The sequence below is a fragment of the Trachemys scripta genome, chromosome 14, assembly GCF_013100865.1.
Source record: "Trachemys scripta elegans isolate TJP31775 chromosome 14, CAS_Tse_1.0, whole genome shotgun sequence".
Classification (NCBI taxonomy): Eukaryota; Metazoa; Chordata; order Testudines; family Emydidae; genus Trachemys; species Trachemys scripta.
Window position 1 is genome coordinate 17102184 of NC_048311.1, and position 19189 is coordinate 17121372.

General features: G+C 49.7%; 1 protein-coding gene across 4 annotated transcripts in view; it reads left to right on the forward strand.

Moving 5' to 3' along the window:
• The window catches only part of SEPTIN9 (septin 9), a 250303-nt gene that overhangs the window by 180323 nt on the left and 50791 nt on the right, over positions 1–19189 (forward strand). The gene's annotated exons all lie outside the window — the stretch shown is intronic.

Genomic DNA, 19189 nt, shown 5'->3' on the forward strand with positions numbered 1-19189 from the left:
TTTAGACTTTCCTTTTAAAAGAGGCCAGATTCATTCTTTGGGTAGCTCCACTTCAGCCAGCAAAGTAGCATCTGGGATGAATCTGGCCTGATCTATCTAGTGCCATGAGTCTCTGCTGAGACAGTCTTTACCCTTTATGAAGGATGCTTTCTTTTCCATAAGGGGGGGGAGGGGGGCTGAGCAAGCAGCTGAGTATGTAAGTGTGCCATTGTTACTGGCAGAGTGAGATTGTTTCCAGGTTTTTCTGTAATGACCATCACCATAGTATGCAGGATGCATTCATGTTATTAATGCAGAGAACTGAGAATGGAAACCAGTTTCTGAGTTCAGGTCCAGCTGTGTTCTGGTTCAAACCCACTAGCTTAATGTGGACTACTCTTTTATGTAAATTCTCCACCGTTGCACTGGCATAGATGCCATGTGGCTCAGATAAAGCAGGCCATCTGTAGGGTTAGGGTACCACTGCTCCAGCGTTTTAAAACTGGCTATCTAACAGACCTGCTGAAGTAATCTACCATCCCAGGGGGTTGGATTTCTCCTGTTAGGAAGCCTTGCGTGTTAAAATCTAGATTCTGGGTTGGATTCTGCTCTCAGATGCATGAGCATAGATCTTGTGGTGTAAGGTTTGCTTGTACAAGCACATACAGGAGCTGCTTTTAGTGGATATACGACCATGTGGGTCTTGTGTTTTTAGGGGACCAGATCTGTGTAACTCTTTTAAGCACTTCTGTTCAACCCCTTCCAAAATCTAGCACTGTGCTCCTTAAACCCACCCCTCCCCCAAAGGTTAAAGTGTAAATCCATGAGTGTAATTGCACAGGGCCAACTATGACTTAGCCCTGACCCTGCTGTGAAGAGCATCGGATAAGAGATGTGGCTATATATGTTCCCCATTCTCAGCCTTCTATTGGAGCAATGTGCCCTAGTGCATAGACTGGGATTCAGGAGACCTAGGTTCTATTCCTAGCTCTGTCACTGACCTGCTGTATGACCTTAGGCAAGTCATGTCCCCTCTCTTTGCCTCAGTTTCCTCAACTATAAAATGGGGATGACGATATGTCTTTTGTAAAGTGCTTTGAGATCTACTGATGAAAAGTGCTATACATGTAGTATTATTATTACATCATGAGTTCATCTTGCACTCAGAACAGTTTCCCACTCCTCCTGTGCCAAAGTGTGCCACACTCCCATTGGAATTGGGGCAGTAATCAGTCCTGCATTGCTTCCCTCACAAGTCCCCGGTGTAGGGGGCATGCCAAGGGCAGGGCCAGGAGGACCTGTTGGGAGCAGGAGGGGGCATATTTGTAGCACAAAGCACTACAGAGATTCTGGGCTGGGGCACAGCTCATATAGGCTATGTCTACACTGCAGTTAGATGCCTGCGGCTGGCCTGTGCCCGCCACCTCAGGTTTGGGCTCTAAGGGGTTGTTTCATTGCTGCATAGGCTCTGGAATCCCCCTCCCACCTTTCAGGTCCTAAAGCCTGGACTCTAGTCCAAGCCCGGAAGTCTACACAGCAATGAAACAGCCCCGCAGCCCAAGCCCCACAAGCCTGAGTCAGCTGGCATAGGCCAGCCACTGGTGGCTGGTTGCTGTGCAGACATACCCATAGGCAGCCCATGGGAGGAGAGCAGTCTCATAAAATGCTCTAATTTATGCCTGGGGCCGCACGAGCCGTGAATCTGGGCCGCACAAAGGTGCGGTGAAGTTACCTCTGACCCCTCTCCTGCTGATATCTGCCTTCTGTGCTGTGTCTCCAAAAGGTTCAGCACAGAATGAGAGACCCTGTGTTTTCCAGGAAGCCTTCCTGCCTGGTTCGATTCACTGATCCTATCCCCACATTGTCCGTTACCTGACCCATTGCTCTGTGCCTAGTCTTGTCTTGCTGAGCTTGTAAGCTCTTCAGGGTATGGTGTGTGTCTGACACTGTTTTGTAAAGCACCACGTATGTTTACAGAACTATAATAATGATGCTTAATGCTATCACAAAGTAACTAGTGCAACCCATGTAACACTTTTTAGTTAAGGTGAATGTATCTTTCTATGTTAATACAGCAGAAAGTCTCCGTGTCTGCTGGTGGAATAAAGTCCATCTCCTGGAGAGGACATCAGAGTGCAGTATCCAAGAACTGTGACATCATGGTGATTAAATATGACTTTTAAAGTCTGACAGTATTCTAACCAATAGGATAGCTGTATACAAATGAACCAAAGTCTAACTGTATTGTGATTGGTTGAGTAATCAATGGTGTCTCACTCCTGCACTCAGCTGTTCCTAACTTTTTTGAACTCCTTTGTAAGGGAGGGACTCTAAATGTTTACTTTTCTCCTCTTGAACAGAACACTATAAGAGAGATTTTACATTGTAAATTATTTTAATTTTAAATACCATGTTTTTTTTTTTTTTTTTTTTTAACATAGTGTGGTGCCCTATATTCAATACCTAACACAGGAACCCCATCCGTGATGGGGGGTCAGGGGTTAAGCATGCATATCAGGTTCCAATCCCCATACAATCCATCCAAGCCTCATTCTGGTTACCACACTCTCCAAGACTACAGTGCTGTCTTGTTGAGTAGTTCAAGCGAACCAGTGAGAGCCAGGACTGGGTTTTATTCCTGACTCTGACAGTGCCGTTCTGTGGCCTCAGGCAATTCACTTAACAGCTCTGCATTTCAGTTTATTAATCTCTGAAAGAGGGTTAATACTTTCCTATCAGGAGTATAGAGAGGCTTAATTAATTCACAAGAGAAAATCCTGCTGAGTTAATGTTGCCAGTGCATTTCAGTGGAGCTCAGATAACAATCCCTCCAAAAATTCTACCCTGGGTTGAAATGTGGCATGTGAAATTTCAAGGGAATTGGATTCTTTTAGGGAAGCTGAGTAATTGCTGGCTGAGGGCTTGAAAATCAGGTTTGTATCAGGAAGTTGGTTTCAGCCTTAATTACAGTTACCGCTGCTCCATGACGCATATAAAGCACTTTGAGATGCTCAGGTGACAATTGTTCGAGAAACACAAAGGATCATTATCACATATCCCCTGCTCCGTGCGTGTGGGTCTGGTCTTCTGACTTGCAGTCAGCTATAATTGGGACGTAGCTATTGCTCTCAGCAGTATGTGCCCTGGCTTCTACTGGAAAGTCTCAATTGTGCTCAAGAGAGGGAAATGGAAGTCCATCCTCACCATGCCCTTGAAATGGTCTTCCATACGCCCTGAAAACTGTGAGGTCCCCTGAGCAGGGTCTTCCTTTCTCAGAATTCTGGGACTCTGTGGAACTGCAGCATAGGAATTTGCTTTCCAAGGGGTTTGCTATTGTGAGAGACTTCAGGATCCTACAGAGCAATAATAGATCTCCCACTGAAATAACTACCTGTAATCCCCATCCTGTTTATAGAAAGAGTCGCAGCCTCGTTGTTCACACTAGAACTAGGCAGACAGCATGCTTGCTAGTTCTCGCTGGGTCATTGAATTCCATGGCCTCTGTTACCTTAGAACAATGATGTCCAAATTATGGTCAGTGCAGAGCTGGCTGGTCATATGGCCCTGGCTCCTCTAGCTAAAAATATATTCACTCCTTTTTTAATACACATTTTTCACGTAATAAGCAATTGCTGTCATTGCCGTGGGGCTGTTATTTGATTGACAGCAGGAAGGGAGGTGGCCGGGAGATTTCTTGTGATGTGGTTAAACTATTGCATTCTGGGAACTCCTGCTCGGGGCTCTCACTCCTTTCTCCTGCTCTGAATTTTTAAACTCTGTTAAGATCATAAATGATGTCGAAATCTCCATCCTCATCTGTGTTGCCCCTAGGTGTGTTTGTTCTTTCGAGGGCCAAGTACTCAGATCTTAGGAACGGGAGCTAAGGTCCCAGCCAGGACCTTTGGTGCACATGTTGCTTATTGACAGTCTCTTGGCTTTCACAAGGGTCCGGAGAGCACTGCAGGATTGTTCCGCATCAGGCGCTAAACCCCTGAAGCACAGATTTACATGCCTGCTGGGTGAAGGGGCCTTTGGAGCAGAGAGAAGGAAGAATCAAAGTCTTCTTGAGCTGCTGTTTTAGTGGCGGCTTCTCTGTATCTTCACTTTCATGGTGGCTTTTGATTTGTTTTCTGACAGGAGGAGACACTGAATGGAAGACAAAAAAAAACATGTTCTTCAGTGTTTGGGGAGGATTGTCAGTTACATGGAGGTGCCATTTGCTGTGGGCTTTCTCCTGGCTCAGCTGGAAGAGGTTAATTTTTTCCATTCCCCCAGTAACACTCTCCTTCCCCAGGATGATTGTGAGGAGCAGAGGGGAATTGCCTCTGTCACTTGCCCAGGGAGGGCTGGGCAACAGGGAATGTCTGTAGCTGATTCTCCTGATTCATAGATTAAAAATAGTAAGAGGCAGCCCCTGCTGGACAGTCCACAAGAGGTGGAAAGTACGAACACTGGAAACCAGACTGGACAACAGACTTCCCCACAATGTGTGTGAGACCGGGGCACTGACAGCTCAAGTTTTATGCCCCCTAATGTGGGTTTCTGCTGAGTTTCTTTGGCATCGTTTTCCCCTCTGTTTATCCCCTCCACGTCTCTCCACTGGTCAGCGACACTCACTGTAGGTTTCCTCTCCCGGAGCCCTCCCATTGTTAGCCACTGACCCTGGAGCATCTTCAGATGATGTCACGATCCTCCGTTTTCTGCCAGCCTTGTCTGAGCCTGGAGACTCTCATCTCAGGGTGGCTCTTGTCCTAACCACTAGGGCTCAGAACTGTATTGTGATCCTGTTTTCTTAGTGCAGTGTGGGATTTTGCTTTCCCATCACAAACTGTAGGCAGTGGCCAGCCAATCTCACAGTGGCCTTTGATACCCCTTCAGGACTTAGGGCAGCTGCTAACTGGTGCTGTGTCGGACCCCTTAAACAGTGGAGATGCCCCTGCTCTGCCTTGGGCAATGGGACTCCATTCAAATGCCTCCTTCCCCCCTGCCAATGGGCCAAGCTGTTTCCTGCTCTGGGCTGCTTCCCTTTGACCCCTGGGCCCATGCTGGGCTGGGCAGGCTCTGAATCAGGCCAGCAGGGGCTGTGGGAGGGTGGGGCAGGCAGGGACAATGCCAGCTAGCAGGCGGGAAAAGTAGAACAAAAGGCCAGGCCTGTATTTTTGTCCCTGGTGGTTGGGGCAGCCAGCTGGCTCCTCCTTCGTGGGAGCCCGGCCCCAGCTGCTGAGCAGAAGAGGCTTCTCCTTGTTCTCTCTTCCGCAGAGGAATTACCATATGAATACCACTCTTTCCCAATCCCAATGAGGCTGGCTCCTCTGGCGCCCAAGGAAATGCAGATAGCAAGGGTGAGGCCCGGCTTTAGGCACTTCTGCAACTGCATCTGCACAACAAGGCGCTGCTGCTTGGCAGGGAACAGGAGCCCTTCCTCCCAGCAGTTCCATGGGAATGTGGATTTGCGACTTGTGCTCTCTGCAGAGAGCCGGTTTGCAGGGCATGTTCTCTTGCCAGGAGGACCCGATCAGTCAATTAGCCACAGGCAGCAGGGTAATCCCAAAGCAAAAGAATCCCAGTAGAAATGGGACTGCAGTAAATTCCAGATCCAGTTTGGGGAAGGCTCTGATCCAAATCAGCATTTTGTCACCTGCTCCACTCTGGAATGGCCAGACTGAAGCCAGCGTAGTTCTGTGGCTTGGGCACTGCCCTGGGAGTCTGGAGTCCTGGGTACTAATCCAACCTCTGCCATTGTCCTGCTGTGTGACCTGGGGCAAGTCACATCAGCTTGGTTTTTCCTCTCACTCTGCCTGTCTTGTCTGTTCAGACTGGAAGCTCTCAGGCAGGGACTGTGCATACAGAGCCTGCTGCACTGAGGCCTGATCACAGCCGGGGAATCTAGGTGCTGCTTTAATACAAATAATAATAACACAAATGCTGACTATCCGCTGGAAGTTGGGATCCAGATCGGCCTGCACCAGCCAGGAGCCAAGGACATGTGTTGGAGGAGGAGTGCTGGGCTCTGCCCATCTGGGAAGAGAATCATAAGGTGCTTTCTCTTGGTGAGTTGCAGCTAAGAGGAGAGAGGGGATTTCCCTTTTGGGTCTGAGTCGAACTGGCATGAGAGGGGAGTTAATGAGACACTCCCAGGAGTGCCTCTCTGCTAAGTTGAACGCTAAGATACGGTGACCCTAAAGCAGAGCTGGAAATGTCTAGGAACATATTTTCTAGTCTCTTCTGAGACTGAAGAGGGAAGGTGAGACCTTTTGAATTGTTGCTGGAATCCCAACAGTTGCACCCAATTATCCCCCGCTTAGACCCCTGTCCTCTGCCCAAGAGTCAGTTGAAGGTTTGGGGCCCATCAGTGTCACTCATTAATCAGCCGGAGGGGCCACTCTCATGCAGTCTGGGCCACCCCTCCTTCAGAGGTTCAGTGTCTTGCCTTTACAGGACTGGGGAGATTTCAGCCGGGGCTGATGCACGTGGCCATGCAGCATGCCTCTGCTGGGACAGCTGAATGCATTGTGATTTCCTCTAGTCCTGCCTCGGGGCTGGCAGTGGTGGTGGGGGGGGGGGGGGGCTGCTACCATCCAGCCTCCTCCTCTTCATACACTGGAGGGCTCTGAGGATGCTAAACTGGAGCCTTCTACCTAATTCAGCTCAGAGCCATGCAGCATGTGATCGCTGGAAACGCCCCCGCTTTCCCGGGGACAGAGCTCTAAATATCAAGTCCGGAAGGTCCAGCTCCCAATCTGTTTCTAGGAATCAACGCCTCCTATGCCGTTCGGTGACATGAGTGTAAGCCATGAAGCACAGCAGGGCACGTGCTGGTGTCGTATGCACACAGCAAGCAGCTGACACTGTCACAAGTAGCTCTGAGCCGTGCTGTGTGCTCCTGCCGTGGCCCACACTCTCACTAGGCAGCTTGGGATACTCCTGAACCAATGAGTTTGCTCTGCCAGGCCACAGTCTACAGGAGCCTTTGCAGCTGGGGAGCAGTGAAGCACTTCCCCTCCCAAGAGAGAGGCTGAGGTGGAATTAGTGGGCTCCAGAGTTAACCCTTTAGCTGCTGGCCTCCAGAGCTGTCTCTGTTAGGGTGAAAAGTGGAGCATTGCCACTTCAGTGGTGAGACCTAGGACATGGGGCGGCACTGGAGATATGCTTTGTCTTGGGTGGATGAGAGTGTGCCACAAGGGTTTCAGTGAAAGCCACCTCCCAGGCATAGGGGCGAGGTAGACACCAGCTTTACCTCTCCTGTAAGGTGCTACCACTAAGGCTTAGTGAACTGACACTGATTGGAGCACTTAGGGGTCTGGTCCTGTGAGGTACTGAGCATCCTCCATTCCCTTGAAGCCCAGGATGGTTGAGGGGGCGCAGCACCTTACAGCTTCAGAACCTGCACCTTTGAGCCCCAGTCCTGTTGCCCAGCAGCAGCGTGGGATGTGCTGCTGCACCCTCCCTGTGTAAGGGCTGGTGCGTTGAGTTCCCAGGGAAGTGCTTCCTCAAGGAGGAAGCGGGTGAGACTGGCAGGGGTGAGGGATGTCCTCCATTGAGCATTCACTCCCTGCTGGTGCTGCAGCGCAGAGATAAACAGGAAGCTTGTAACAACTCATTTATCATCACAGTGAGCAAGGCTGACACAAGGGGCTGGGACCAGCCCAGGGTTCCCACTTGGGTTGGTAAGACACTGTGCTGAGCCTGAGGAAACAAAATGATCCAATGTTCCCCCTGGGGTGCGGGCCGAGGGGGAGATATTATAGGGATATCAGAAACAATGGTGATGGGCATGACTATAAAAATGTAGCTAGATAACGCTGCACTTACATGCTTGGGCCCTTTCCCCCATCTGCCTCCACCCTTACTCATGGTTGTCTTAGATATACAAGTACAAAGCATCATTATTAGCAGAACAGCACCTGCATCAAATGACAGGGCTGGTTCTATAAACAAGCTGGGATGACAAGGCGCTGTTAATTAAGCTCTAGAAGAAAGAGCAGCACCGTGGCAGCTTTAATAGGATTGTAGCTAAGAGTTTTCCCCTCTCTTCAGTGTTGGGTTTTCCTCCTTTCTTCTGGGTTGCGCAGCACCAAAAGCAAGAAAATCTCTCCACCATGGAAATCTCTAGGGGCACAAAGAAATGCCCCTTCCACCTGGTTTGTACGTGTGCGTGTGTAGCGTAGTACGTTGACAGTCATGAATATATAGGCACAATAGGCCTGTCCTACATAGCCCTTACTCAGGTGAGTCAGAGCTCTGCATCGGTGGGATTTACTTATGTGAGTAAGGGCAAGATTGGGGCCAGCTGTCAAATGTGGATGTCTCTATCAGGGCATGCAAAAGGCAGTAAAAGAATCAGCACTCAGGAGCATTTTAGCCATATACATGCCTCGTGGAGCCCCCAGTAACGAACCTAAGTTCTCTTACGCAGAGAAATGTCCTAACAAAGACCAGCCATGCTGTATGCTGTCACTAACTCTGTCCTGAGACTGGGGAAGTGCTGGCTTGGTCAGCATTGACAACAATAGTCCAGAAACCGCCAGTTCTGCGTGTGCACAGTCATACCTCAGCCGGGAGTATTTGTACCGAGACGTAACTGACCGCCTTTGTCTGGCCTGTTGTGGTAACACACCACTTTGAGCAGGCATCCCTTTGTTTCCTGATGCTGTAGCATTAGCTGGACCTGCTACAAATTGTGGTTAAAAATAATGAAAGGCTGAAGAACTATGGGGAAGTTCTCTGCTATTACTCATGCTTTGTGTTACAGTAGTGTCTGGAGGCCTCAGCCGAGAACGGGACTCTAGTGCGCTAGGCGCGGTACAAACACACGAGACAGTCCCTGTCCTGCAAATCTTACATCCTAAATAGAGAAGGCAGTCGAAGGGTGGGAGGGAAAATGGGCTGAGAGGTCAAGTGACTAACCCAAGGTCACCCAGCAGGTCAATGGCAGAGAGCCCAGGTCGGCTGATTCCCATTCTAGTGCCATGCATCCTCTTTGTAACTTATTTGCTTCCATGATTCTCTTTTGCTGTTCTCCATGACTGCTGATTCTCCTCAGTAGATAGGGGCAGAGCGAAGGGAATTCAGAGTAGAATGACAATAATTAAGGTGACTGATGAGGAGCTATTGAGAAAATGAAGGGCCTTGTACTGCATCCACTAAAAGCAAATTGAAGTTTTTCATGTTGACATCAATAGGGACAAGAATGGATCCGGTGCCGCTTGGTCAGATAGCAGATAGGGGTTTGTATGCATGCAGTTTTCACACCAGTCTAACTACATGGATAGAAAAACCAATTCAGTTAAAGCCTCCAGATGGACACACTGATCCTGGGATAAAGGTGCTTACGCGTGCAGCGTTTGTATTGGTTACTGATATACAAAGGGTTGGACTGGTTTAAGCAACATAGTGAAACTATTGCCAGGCCTGTGTGTAGACAAGGTTGAAGAGAAATGTGATTAAGCCATTTCAGAAGTGTGAGAGAGGTGCCATGCGGACAGTAGAATTTTGGTTGGTACAGAAAGGCCTACCTAGGAATCATGGGATGAAAGTTAGCGTGGGAAAGTCCAGGCTGGCTATCAGAGAGACGCTCCTAACGGGGAGGTCTATTTGACTTTATAATTGAATTTATAATTTATAAAGTTTATAATTCCTGGGGGAATTGGGGCAAGCCACAGTGCTGATATCATTCAAACTCTGATGGGGCAGAGCACTGAAGAATCTTACTGTAGAGCCAGTCATGCTGGATTGAAACGGTCCAGCAAGCCCATTTTGAATCTGGGATGACTTCCCACACTTCACTGCATTTATTTGTTCACCAAAAAAAATATTACAAGATTTTCTTAAAATGTGCATTTTCCCCCTCGCCCATTTAGTGCCTGTTGGATGAGAACTGATTGTTACTTGCTGAGTGCATTTCCTGTGTGTCTTTATGCAAATCGCCTCTTGCTGTTTTTAGTTGTCCATAAATTAGGCTGCTAGTGGTTAGAGAAAAGCAGGTTGTGGTGAAGTCATGCCAAATCACTCCAAAATTGTCCTGAGTTTGTGGGGGAAGACTAGCTTCAAGCGGCTTTGCAATGGTTGTGCTGGGCAGTGGGAGATGTGGCACCTGATTCTCCATTCCTTCTGATCTCTGCTCCATCCATGGATAGAAGATTTTATGGGTATGTCTACACTGCAATAAAAACCCCATGGCACTGAGTCTCAGAGCCTGGGTCACCTGGATCGGGCTGTGGGGCTAAAAATAGCAGTGTAGGCGTTCAGGGTTGGGCTGGAGCCAGGGCTCTGAGACCCATCCCCATTACAGGGTCTCAGAGCCCAGGCTCCAACCCAAGCCCCAGTGTCTACACTGCAAATTTTAGCCCCTCGAGCCCAAGCTCCAAGAGCCTGAATCAGCCGACCTGTGGCCGTGCCATGGATCTTTTATTGCATTGTAATCGTACCCTAAGCCACTGCCCCCCTCCCTGTGTTCTCAGCCGGGTGTAAGTGAGAGCAGTCTGAGGGAGCAGCAAGGGGGAGTGGCATAAAGCAGTTACACTGGGGTTATTAGCCAAGCAGTCCGTTCCGCTACTGAACAGCTCCTTTATGCTGCTGGAATGGCTTAAAGTGGGCCTTGTGGAACAGTGAATTGGGAGCTTGGTGCATACATTTTTATGGGGCAGGAAGCTACGTGGGAGAGCGGTGACTAGCCTTAGAGCCCAGGGAGAGGGAACCCAATGTTGGGGTGCAAGGGCCCCTTCAGACCAGATGATCCACAGGAGGCTACGTGGGAGAGCGGTGACTAGCCTTAGAGCCCAGGGAGAGGGAACCCAATGTTGGGGTGCAAGGGCCCCTTCAGACCAGATGATCCATTCAATCTCTGGTTAATCAGCTGCTGGCTGCAGATAGCATTTGGATGACAGTGGCAGACGAATTTCTAATGTAGGGTGAGGAGTTAGCTACTGATGGTCTCCTCTCTAGGTTCACGACCTCCCTACCACGAGTAGTGGGACAATACTCAAGTCCTCACTGCAGGATGGGAGCTGTTAGCTGCCCATCAACCAGAAAAACACTGGAAGACAGAGGGAACCTGGCATGAGACTTAGTCTGCTCTCTTCCTCAGCAACGGCGGCAGATCTCCAGCTGTGGCCCGAAGAGCAGGGCTCCCCACCTTCTGTAGGTCTGAGCATCACTCTCTCCAAGGTGACCTTTGTAGCTGCGACACTTGTTTGACTAACGATGTCTATGTGTAAAGGCAAATCAGTAGCTGTTGCCCTGATCCTGTCACATTCTAGGTGTCTCCTGAGTGCTCTCAACTCCTGATGATGTCAGCATGTCGCACTACCGAACTTCTGTCCTCCGTGAGCAGAGGATGATGGGAGAATCTTTCTCCTCTGCTCCCTGAGTATGTGTCTGGCCCTGGGCCTGCCTCTCAGCAGTGATTGATGGAGCACAGTTAGAGGTCACTGGCCTAGTGGTGCTGCGGGTCTCCCTGCTGCTAATGGGCCGCGCTGGAAGGAAGGGTGCTGCTGCAGTGGCAGTGCTGGGTGAAGGGAAGTGAGTCACGCCCTCTTGGCAAAGCAGCTGACACATCTCAAGGATGCAGAGCCGGCTTTGCATATCGACTGATGGCAAAATCCAGAATGATTCCTTCCTTCCTTCCTTCCTTCCTTCCTTCCGTCCTGTGCCTGCTTGTGGACATGAGCCAGGCTGGAGGTGTCAGTCTGTGGGAGCTGTTCTTTCCCCTTCTTAGCCAGGGGTCAGGCAGCCAGGCCTAGCTCACTGCATAGGAATGTGTTTTTTTTTTCTTGAGAGACAGAGCTGAACCCAGCCCCAGTTCCTTTTCCCAAACTCGCTGTAGTTTCACCTGAAAGGGTTGAGCAATGCAGAGGGTATGTCCAGAGCTGCCCGTGTGATTTGTTGGGCTCTTAGTCATGGGAGGGAATCAGGCTGTAAATTGGATCTCCCTCCAGTACTTTAACCAGGGGTGTGTCTGTGAGAGAGCGAAGGTTACACTGGCCCAGGACTTGCAGAGTCTGAAGTGCCCCAATATGCTGCTTGCCCTGCTCCTGTTTTAAGACCAGGCTTGAATTTTACGGAGCAGGCTGTGGGAACGAGCTGTCCGAGCGGATGCATTTCCCACACAGATGCTCCCTGCACTGCAGCAGGAGGGGGAGAGATCATAGGTGGCAAATGGAAAACTGATGCTTCTCCAGAAGATACGAATGCTGCAGCTTAATGAATTCAGGGAAACAAGTCAGAATTGCTCCCTGTTTCTTGCCAATCAAAACAAATTCACAACTGCAAAAGTACTTGATTCCAAAAGTTCCCCTCGCTATCTGAAGTACTGATATAGTCCCTCACAGTCTTTAGTGCATTTACCTTCCCAACACCCCTGTGAGGCAGAGCAGTGCTATCATCCCCACTTTACAGATGAGGGAACTGAGGCTCAGAGACGCTAAGTGACTTGCCCATATGTGACGAAGTGGGAATGTTCTTAATGTGTTCTTTGAATACTTATTGGGGAGTATTGACCTGGGAAGGTTGCAGGGGAGTTTTGCTGGGCCTGTCTGCATTGGGGATGGGAGACTTTTCTTGAGGGAAGATACCTGAGCATGTAACATGAGAACCCAGGAGGGGGTTGGAGGCCAGGTAACACCTTTGCCCGGGAAACTGGACAAAGGCTGGGGGAGGAGCCAGGGGGAGGCTGAGTGAGACGGCTGGAGGGAGTTTCAGTTTGGAGCTGGCTGGGAAAATGGAGGGGAGCCCAGATCGGGCTCTGGTCTCCCAACGGGGCTCAGGCCTCCCTGCCTCCTCCAAGATGTACCTAACTGAGGGGGTCCTGTTGTCTGTACCGGCAGGACCTATCTTGGATTGTGTTCCTATCGTCTAAATAAACCTTCTGTTTTACTGGCTGGCTGAGAGTCATGGTGAATCGCAGGAAGCAGGGGGCGCAGGGCCTTGTCTCCCCCACACTCCGTGACACCATATTCGCACAGGAATTCTGTGGTAGAGCAAGAACTTGAACCCAGGTCTTCCAAGTCCGAGGCCAGGGCCCTAATCACTGGACCATCTTCCTCTCACTCTTCAGTTTCCCCCCCGACTCGATGCTCCCGTCCAGCGCTGCGTTCTCCTGACTCTTAGAACCATTGATAATGGAGTCTCTTTACCCCAGCATCAGGGGGGCAAAAAAATGTACGGCCAAAACACTGGCCAAAAAGATGACTGGTGAATAACCAGCGACTGCAAATGTCTGGGGAGTTTTTCATGCGGTCCAGAGTGGAACATCACCGTTTTTCGTTTTAAATCTGGTTTCAGACAGGAGCAGCGAGCTAATTAGTACAAGTCTCTGCTCTCTGCACTGCTCCTGGGGCTGCCCCGCAGTGGCAGGACGGGTCTTGTTTGCTCTGAATCCTTGGGAGTTTGGATTGGGTCCATTCACTCCAGGAAAGCGTAAGGTATCCGTTTTGTGGGATTAAGCCGCTGAGTAAATTTCTGCTTGCAGCCCTGTTCGGAAATGAATGGGGTCTTTGCACAGGCCCTGGCATATGCTAAGCAAGGATTATGCTGTTAAATAGGGAGTTCAACCGTTGCCAAAAACTGACAACTTGAAGAAGAAAATTGCATTTTATGTAGGAGGAGGGACTCGGGGCTCTGCCACAATTGAATGTAACAAATACTAATAATATCGAATTCCGATATAATGATTACACCTAACTCTTATATAGTTCTCTTAACCCATAGATGTCTAAGCGCTTTACCCAGGAAGACATGTATTACTGTCCTTCCATTTTGGGGCTAACTAAGGGCTAGAGAGGTCAAGTGTCTTATCCAAGGTCTCAGTGCAGGCGAGTGGCAGCTGATTTATTGATTCATAGATGACAAGACCAAAAGGAACCATTGTGATCATTTGGACTGACCAGCTGCATATCACAAGCTTCCCGGAATTAATTCCTGTTTGAACTAGATCAGATCTTTTAGAAAAACATCTACTCTTGATGTAAAGATTTCCAGTGGTGGAGAATCCACCGCAAACAATTCTTAGTGGCAACTAGTGGGGAGGGACACAAAGAGGGCACCAGCCAAAGGGGGGCATGTGGCCTCACCATGCGACACCCATACATGACTCCTCCCAGCCCAGGGCCCCCATGCTCTCCCCATCTTGTCTCTTCCCTATCCCATGTTACCTGGTGGGGGAGGGGAGACTCTGTCCCGCTGCACCATGCCGGGCAGCGTCAGCGTGGCCGGAGGCTGGGGAGAGTGCTGTCACCCCATCCCAGCATGTTACCTGGCATGGGGGGTGGGGGAGAACTCTGTCCTGCTGCGCTGAGCTGCTGCACTAGGCCGGGAGGCGTCCGCTCCCAGGCAGCGTGGGAGAGTGCAGCCGCTGGGCAGCGTGGCTGGAAGAGGAGAGGCTCTGGTCTCACCTTTTCTCTTCCAGCCCTGGCCCTGCCAGCTGCTGGCCCCTTGCCCCCCCGCAGCATTTGGGGAGGGTCATGTGACCCTCTGGGCCCCTCCCACCCGTCGCCCTTGAATGGTTCCAATGGCTAATTACCCTCATTGTTACAAATTTGAATTGCACTGGATAGAATCTGATTTGCAGACCAGGGTCCTTCCCTGTTCAGTGGTTCACACTGGCTCCTATTGACTTTAATGGAGCTTCACTATGGTCTGAATTTGCTCCATTTTCTGCTACTGATCTGAGAATTGCAATACAAGCGGCTGGAGTTTCCAAGGTGCAGAACACCTGCAGCACCCATTGAAGCCAGTAGGAGTTATGGGTGATTGACATCTCTGCAAATTGGGCCATTTTGTTTACCAAAAATAAAATACAGTTTGGTGTCTGAGTCCTATTGCTGTGCGGTAAACCAGGGATCAATGCGATGTGCGCCTATATGGATTGGAAACCACTCTTCAGAGCTCTGTTGTTAAGAGCCACAAGGCAGAACGTCTGGCTGCCTGCACCTTGCACTCTCTGCTGTGTCCAAAATAGCGTATAAATTGCAGAGTAAAAACTAGAACCCAGCAATCCTGTCTCATAGCCTGGTGCCTGTCCAGTGGCCATATGGCCACCCATTCCACGGTAAGCAGCAGCAGACCCTGGTGCAGCCGTTGGATGGGATTGCCCCAAGGAAAACCTGGGCTCCTGTGGAAAGTGCTAGTGGCATTGGTGATTCATTACTATAGATGCCACGGAGTCTTCTCTGGGAGCTGGTACTGAACCAATGCCCCAGCAGAATTTGTGGCACCCTGGGCTGCTGCTGGGCGTTATTCTCCACTGCCTTGTACCAAGGGGATATAAAACGCTGCCATTGGTGTGCGTGGAGAATTCTGCTCTGGTCTAGTTTTACACCCACACCTGTAAGTGGCTGTGCAAGGTGCAAGGCAGGGGAGAATCAGGCCCAGTATTTTGGAGGTGATGCAATACTGACAACGTGTCCCCTTGTGCTTAATGCAAATCTGTGACGCTTCTCGTAAGAACACGGGCGTTTACCCAGAATTATTCCTAGCCCCAAAGTTCTGAGAGAGAGGCAGGATGATCTTGTGAATTATGACCCTGGACCGGGGTGCAGAAGTCCTGGGTTCAATTCCTGGATCTGCTATAGATGTCCTGTGTGACCTTGGGCAAGTCACTTAATCTCTGTGTTGCTCACCGGCAACTGGGGATAAGAATCCTTCCTGCTGCTAACCTGTTGTCATTTTGGGCAGTAAGCTCTTCGGGACAGGGACTGTCTCTTCCCATCTCCATTTATAGAAACTAGTATAATTGGGCCTCAACCTCAGAAGCCTGTAGGTGCTACTACAGCACACATATGAGAGGTGGTTGTGTTGCGGTACAAGTGATACCTCTGTGCCAGTGATGCTCTGACTCTGAGCCGCAAATGGGTCTTTCATGGGTCGCTGGAGCCTCTTTACAGCGCATGATATTAGAACACACTGTGACTTAATTATTAACCAAACAGGATGCTTTTACTATGCTATTAACCAATTGTAGTTGATAAAATAAGAATTCTTGGTCAATCATTTTGCGTGAGAATAATATATGTGGGGATATATGTAATCTAAATATTTCCCCCTCATACTGTTTAAATATGACTAGATAGTACTGTAGTAAATGAAACCATGAGTTCACATGACTGTGGCTCCTTTGGGTAATATAGATTGCTAATTTGGCTCCTGAACCACTGAGGTCTTGAGTATCACTGCTCTGTGCAAACAGTCTACAAATAACTTTGATGAAATGAACTGTTCTAAATACCCAGTATGTCTCTTTGGTAGAGTCAGAGACTGACTCTTTTTATAGTCTTTGTGCTCGGGTGCTCATTCTCCCCACCCTTCGATCATTTTTCCAGGTGGGCTTTTTGTGTTGCCTCTGCAGCTGAAACAGTAAGTGCACTCGAAAGAGCGTGTAAGAGTTCAGTGATACGTGAGCTACCAGTCCCACGGTATGTGAGTTACCAGCCACGATGCAGCTTTGTAGATGCGCTACAGTGCTTGACTGGTTGAGGGGAGAAACTTTTTCTCCAGTTCTCTGCTGCTCACAAACAAGGCTAACATCACAAACCCGAGTCTGCATGGAACAGTGAGGAAAGTAGTAGGGAAACAGACTTCAGTTTCAAATATAACAGGCTGGCCAAGCATGTTGTGTTCCCCCTCCAGCAGCTCACCCACCCAGAGGATAAGTACTTGCTACTGCTAGCAGTTCATAGTTACTCCTTTAGTTCAAGGGGTAAAAGTCCGTGCTGTTTGGGTAAAGATTCTGATTCAGTCCCTGCTCGTGACCCAGAGTAGGGACGTTCCACAAGCATCCAGGAGATGGTTGTAATCCTCAGTGTGTGTAATTGTTTTAATAATAGTGAAGTGTAGAGTAGCCACCATTTATAAAGTCAACACACATATGAGAGACCTCACTAATTTCCTGTTCTAAGCACAGATGGAAAGTGCAGCATCTCAGACACAGCTGGGTGCTAACTTGGCACATGATGGCTTTTCAGTGGCAACCATTTTATATTGATAGCTCTGTGTTCGAAGGCCCCGATCCTGCCTTGTTCGAAGCCCCGATCCTGCTCTCTGTGAGGACATTGACTTCAGCATGAGCATGACTGAGCCTTACATAAGCAAGGCCCTGTCACGGTGCCGGTCAGCCTGCTGGCTTGCATGACCCAGTCCTGGCCCTCAACCTAATGCAAACCTGCAAGGAGTTATCTTAAAAAACGACGGGCCCAGCTGCTACTGGGCAAGGCCCTGTTTGGCATCTAGCATAGGATTTTCACTATTAAGGAGATTAAAACACTAATGCCCATTGATAGGGGTTTGAGCTTTATTAAGTCATATAAAGTGGTGTAATCCAGCTGCAGCGTAAGCAGACTGAGGCTGGATTTCCGGCCTCGGTTTCAACACAGTGACGGCACTTTCTTAGCAATTGTTATTTGCGGTGATCAATGAAGTGAGGGGCCGGAATCAGTCCTGTCCAGCCTGTTTTACAGCCCGTTTTCAGAGGGATACATGCCAACTTCGGCAGCATTGGCAGCCCGGGGAAGAGAAGAGAAGGGAAGGCAGCCATGGGGATGAGCGGGGTTAACGTCGCAATTGGCAGGGACCTACCACCAGACAAGGGAAATAAGGCGGCTCAAGCCAATTCTTAGGGGAGAAGGAAAACAGAATGTGAGTTATAGAGCCTGCCACGGACAACAGAAACCAACAGAACAGGCACAAAATGCTACTTGAAGACCTGGGGTTTAGGCACCAATTGGGTTTGGGCTGCAGGGCCTTTGGCTGATTTTCGTGTTGAAGAGTATTTCATACACAGCTAGGGTCCCAGAGGGCTAGTGGCATAGCAGCAGCTCCTTTGGTCTAGTATCAGAAATCTGTCTAAGGGTTTGATCTTGGAGGGGGGACTGCTGATGCTGATAACACGTCTGATCTGTGTGTTCTCCTTGCCCTGTTTCAAAGCAGTAGGGGTGCACAGTTTGATCTGTCTTCACCTCTTCAGTGTCCTATGATCCTGGTCCTGCAATGTACTGAGTGTCTCCTGGGATAGCTTTTAAAAAAAAAAAAAATCACCCTGAGGATCAAAGAATCTAAGCAACAGTATCGGAGCCAAGACAACAAGGTCTCAGAACAAGGGAGCCATATCTTGGCTTTAGTCTGGGGAAGACAATGGACTTTGAGACTAGAGGAAGGAGTTCCCCTACATTAATTTGCTGTGCCAACCAGCCTCAGCACGTCTCCATTTCCATGGTCTGTGATATCTGCTGCAGAGATAGCAGACTGGCAGGCAGCGCCCACGGTGCAGTGACCACTCCGGAAAAGTGCTGGGCACCAAAGCCTTTTCCATTCATCCCAGGACCTGGTCGGTTAGAGGATAGCGTCGTGGCTCGGACTGCCTAAGTGCACCAGTGCAATGACAGCAGTAGCGCCAGGCATTCCAGCCCGGCCATTTTACATTGCGAAATCTCCAGGAATCCCGCCTTCCTGTTTGTACTGGGGGAAGTGGAGGCTGGGGAGGCCCTTCTAATGCAAATATTTGAGGATGGAGGCTAGGTAATGTTGGGGGTGGGGTGGGATGGAGGCTGCCTTTGGGTTTGTTTACTGTAGCAGACTGCTGTGTGGTTGAAATAATCCAGGCTACGGTCCGTGAAAAGCGCAGCCAAGGAAGCAGTTGCCTAGAGCATCAAGGTGAAAGGGGCGCTCCCAGGGGCTGCCCGGCTTTGTATTCCATCCTGCTAAAAAGTCCCCGCTTGCTGCCATCCCTTTAACTATGAAAAGAGCCTCTGTTCGCACAGCAGGCCCCAAGCCCCTGTACCACTAGGCACCCAGAGGCGAAGTGCCAGCCTCACCCCAAGGATGTTAACAACATCCTGCTGCCGGTACAGCTGGGAGGGGACCGTAGCTCCTGCTGGCACCCTGGGTTGGGAACGCAGGGGCAGGACCAGCAGGCACGTTGCCCAAACTGAAGCGGAGATGCTGCATCAGGAGGTACAGTCACAGCACGCAACCCTCTTTGGGCGGTTTTGAATGTGGAGTCTGCCCTAATGCCCTGTGTATATTTGTCAGTGCTTTTTAACCCTGGTGGAGCCACAGTGTGATGGAACCCCCCTCCTCCCCCCCCGGTGTATATGCAACCATGTAAAATGGGGCTTACTCCAGTGCGATTTACCCTGGTAAGTCTCTGAGGTAAGTTTCACTGTGCAGTGTGTCTTCACTAGAGGCAGCTCCAAGTCCATGGATGTCTAGACAGGGCCTG